At 38.2% G+C, this 4,930-nt stretch overlaps 1 pseudogene; it reads right to left on the bottom strand.

The window, feature by feature from the left end:
- Positions 1-3,710: 3,710 nt before the first annotated feature.
- Positions 3,711-4,403, bottom strand: LOC114507805 (annotated as a pseudogene).
- Positions 4,404-4,930: the final 527 nt, after the last annotated feature.

The raw sequence follows: 4,930 nt of genomic DNA, 5'->3' as shown, positions 1-4,930 counted from the left end.
TTGGCACAACTTCCTCCTCCTACAAATTATTCTCTACGTTCTCATCAAATACACAGTGCAAACAATGACATTTAATAAAATGCAAGTGCAGAAACTGAATCCCTTAAAGACTGAGCTCTTGCTAAATGCAATAACCAGAATACCTGGGAGCTATAGTGATAGAGACAAACTAGAGTCCTAATGAGGTGGGCTAAATTCCTTATAGGCACAAGTCACAGAGTTCTTTGCTACCCATTACCTTTTTTAAAATTTAGTGTTTTAAGGAATTCTTTTCTCCTTTCTGCCATAGTCTTTCCTCCTTCCTTATTCTTACTCCTAGTGAAGGCTCACAATAGGTGTTACCTTTTAGGTTCACCAAGTTCTGTTCTTGGCTTTTGTTTCATTTGCTCATAATTATTCAGACTGATCTTCAAACTGTCTTTTTAATGAAAATCCATGGGAATAACTTTGGAAAAGGATTTGAAAAAGGCGTTGGCTTAAACAAGTTGAGAATGCACTCAGATTTGTTGTACACATACCAAATATTTTTAGATAAATAGAAATTTCTAATAGATATTTTTGTTTCTTTGGTAATTTCTTTTCTAAAACAAACGAAGTAAATGGAATTTGCAACTGACCCGTAGTTGTCTGTATGACCAAATGATTGTTTTATTATTTTGAAGTAAATACAATAAAACTAAAGATAATTGGCTGAAAAATTACTTTTCTGATCATATGAGTTTGAAAATGGAGAAAACTTGATAATTAGGTTTAAGATATTAAAAAGTTACTGATATTTTAGAAAGTCTAATGATTTATGTATCAAATCTGTCCACATGTCAATAATGACTAATAAATATACTACTTTCCATCTGTATGACATTTTTCAGAGCATGTTTACACATATCCTCACAAAACACTGTGTTTAGCATGACAAGCATTATTGTCCTCACATTATAGATGAGGAAACAAGTTCAGAAAATTTAAGATTAAACAGTTAAAGGTCTGGCCCTCTTCCCACTCAACCAAAAGGTCCTATCTTCCTGACACCTTTGAAGAAAAAATTATTCATCAAATGAATGGAGAATCATATATAAGTTTTCCCCCTTATTTCAAGTGTACTTGTAAGATATTTTTACATCTTCACTTTTTAAAAAGCCATTCCTGTGGTCATGAACATATAGAGTTGATGTAAGTGTCAGTTATTACAAACTTTCCAGTGATCAGTTTACCAATATACATAAAGTGCCTTAAAAATATGTGTATCCATGACTTGGAAATTATACTCTTTTTTCTTTTATTAAATATATTGTATTGATTATGCTATTACAGTTGTCCCATTATCCCCCCTTCATTCCCCTCCACCCTGTACACCCTCTCCCACCCATATCCCCCCCATTAGTCATGTCCATGTGTCATACTTATAAGTTCTTTAGCTTCTACATTTCCCATACTATTCTTATCCTTCCCCTATCTATTTTCAACCTACAATCTATGCTACTTATTCTCTATACCTTTTCCCCCTCTCTCCTCCTCCCACTCCCCTATTGCTAACCTTCCATGTGATCTCCATTTCTGTGGTTCTGTTCCTGTTCTAGTTGTTTGCTTAGTTTCTTTTGGTTTTGCTTTAGGTGTGGTTGTTAATAATTGTGAGTTTGCTATCCTTTTACTATACATGTTTTTTCTGTATCGTCTTTTCTTAGATAAGTCCCTTTAACATTTCATAAAATAAGGGCTTGGTGATGATGAACTCCTTTAACTTGACCTTATCTGAGAAGCACTTTATCTGCCCTTCCATTCTAAATGAGAGCTTTGCTGGATAGAGCACTCTGGGATGTAGGTCCTTGTCTTTCATGACTTGGAATATTTCTTTCCAGCCCCTTCTTGCCTGTAAGGTCTCTTTTGAGAAATCAGCTGACAGTCTGATGGGAACTCCTTTGTAGGTGACTGTCCCCTTACCTCTTGCTGCTTCTAGGATTCTCTCCTTCATTTTTACCTTGGCTAATGAAATTATGATGTGCCTTGGTGTGTTTCTTCTTGGGTCCAACTTCTTTGGGGCTCTCTGAGCTTCCTGGATTTCCTGGAAGTCTATTTCCTTTGCCAGAATGGGGAAGTTCTCCTTTATTATTTGTTCAAATACGTGTTCAATCTGTTGCTTTTCCTCTTCCCCTTCTGGTACCCCTATAATTTGGATGTTGGAACATTTAAAGATGTCCTGGAGGTTCCTAAGCTTCTCGTTTTTTTTGAATTCTTATTTATTCATTCTTTCCTGTTGGGTTGTTTTTTCTTCCTTCTGGTCCACTCTATTGTTTTGAGTCCCAGTTTCCTTCCCTTCACTATTGGCTCTCCGTGCATCTTCCTTCATCTCTTTTATGGTAACCTGCATTTTTTCATGTAATTTGCGCCCAAAATCAACCAATTCCATGAGCTTCCTGATAACCAGTGTTTTGAACTGTGCATCTGATAGATTGGCTATCTCTTGGTTGCTCAAAAGGATGAGTCCTGGGGGATTGATCTGTTCTTCTGTTGGAGACATCTCTCTCTCTCTCTCTCTTTTTTTTTTTGGTGTGGTCGCTCCTGTTACAGAGAGGGGTGGAGCCTTAGGTGTTCACCGAGGCTGGGCACCCCAGTCACTAGATCGTGATGTTGTATGTGGGGGTGGGGGCGGGGGCAGGGGCCGGAGGGGACAATGGCAGTAGCTCCGCTCACCTAGGGCCTCAGTACCCGCTCTGGGATCCTGGGTTGCGTGGTCTGCCCTGGGCTACAATGCCACCTCACTGGGTCCACCAGCCACTGCTTGCATACTCAGGGTCCACCTGCTGCGATCTTGCGAGTCCCGGAAGGCTTCCATGCTCCCAGTTGCTTATGTGCCCAGTTCTCACCGATCTCCGCAGGCCGCGACCTGTGCCGGCTCCTCCTCTCTGAGCCTCCTACCAGTCTGGATGAACGGGTCTACTTCAACTTCTTGGCTGTCCGACTTCCATTCAGATAAATTCTCTATCAGTTCTGGGTGTTATTCTGCCTCTAAATTGTTGTTGCTCTAATCTTGGTTGTGCGTGGAGGTACGGTGTGTCCACCTATTCCTCCATCTTGCTGGAAGTCGAAATTATACTTTTTAGAATTTAATGTAAGCATAAATGAGGTATATTAAAAAAACTTATGTTCAAGGAATTTTGTTTTACAGGGTTACTTATGATACTAAAGAACTGAAGCAACTTCAATATTAAAAATAGGAGAGTGCTACATAAATTAGTATACATCTGGAATATTATGCAACAATTTAAAATTATATTTTGAAGACTATTCAAAGATACAGGAATTTTCCCATAATATTTTAAAGGGAAATACAGTTCTTCTGTGTGTGTCACCTTTACTACTACCACACTCATTACTACCACATTCACAACACTTCACTTCTGACACTTCTGGTTACCTAATGTGTGGGGCTTCTGCCTATAACAAGCAATTCTCTGCAACATCAGCTGGATGTCCTGCAATTTAACTCAACTATGACACTCTCTACCTAGAGATAATGCCAGATCCCACAGGTTAAGGGCTCAGTCCCCCAAGATTGCTTGCACTTACTTCAGATGCCAACCACAAATAGTAGGTCCTCTAGTTACCCACAACATCTATCTTATTTGGCTATAGATTGGAGAATCCTATGATCCCCTCCTCAGGTTTTTTTTTTTAATCAGTATGGAGGTCTTTTATTTTTTTTTTCACACTTATCATGCCATGAATTCTTACAGAATGTGTTCCAACAGCTCAGGCTCCTTTCCATTCATTCTCACAAAGTGTGCTTCTCTGGGTGGAGCAGTCTGACGCTTCGGCTGAACCCAGGTACCATTCTCTTTGGCTTCCTTCTTTTTCTGATCATTTCCCATCACACGTTTCAAGAAGCTATCTCAACTCTTCGAGTCCTTAATATGCTTAATTTGTACATAAATTCTCTTGGCAAGAATCCTGCCCTTAAGTTGTTTGTTTACAATAATGCCCACCACATGCTGGGTGACATTGTAGACTCTTCTAGTTTTGCCATGGTAACATTTGTGGGGCATTCCTTTCTGAACAGCACCCATTCCCTTGATATCTACAATATCACCTTTCTTGTAGATTCGCATATATGTTGCCAAAGGAACAAGTCGATGTTTTCTAAAAGGCCTAGAGAACATATAATGGGTACTTCTCCTCTTTCCCTTTGTGTTAGTCATTTTGGCAAATTACTGGAAGATGGCAGTTCCGGCCAAAAAGAAGCCCTCCTCAAGTTTGATTAATTTGCTAGAATGGCTCACAGAACTCAGGGAAACATTTAACTTACACTTATCAGTTTATCAGAGGATATAATAAAGGATACAGATAAACAACCAAATGAAGGAATATGTAGTGCTAGGTCTGGGAGCAGGAGCTTCTTCTATCCCTGTGAAGATGGGGTGTGTTACTCTCTTGGTGTTCATTGGTGTGCAATGTATCTACACCAGGAGGGTGACATACCCCATCTACACAGGCATAGAAGAATCTCCTGCTCTCAGTAATATTAAGCAAAAAGGGTAGAATGCCAAATTGTATGTCTAGTATGGTCCCAATCATGATAATAGTAATCATGATAATCTGTTATCATAATCTGTAATCATGATAATAGTAATTTTAACATAAAATTATATTTAAAAATATATTCCATAGAAACAATCACAGAGGAAAATACATGACTTGATAACAATGGTTATGTCTAAGAAGTGAGATAATGAATTCTTCATTTTTGTATGTTTTCAATAATAAACATTTTATATTCATAATTTAAAATACTTAAAGCACTTCTTAGCATATTTTGCTTCCTAAGAGGTACTCAAATAATGAAACAGGAAGATTTCTTAGCATCTATATGTAAATACTCATGAATATTTTACTTTAATAATTTATATTCAATAAACGGTCAGCAGAGGGCATGAGA

This window comes from Phyllostomus discolor, chromosome 10 (genome assembly GCF_004126475.2).
Source record: "Phyllostomus discolor isolate MPI-MPIP mPhyDis1 chromosome 10, mPhyDis1.pri.v3, whole genome shotgun sequence".
Lineage (NCBI taxonomy): Eukaryota > Metazoa > Chordata > Mammalia > Chiroptera > Phyllostomidae > Phyllostomus > Phyllostomus discolor.
Note: the sequence above shows the minus strand (reverse complement) of the source record. Positions and strands in the feature narration are given on the sequence as shown.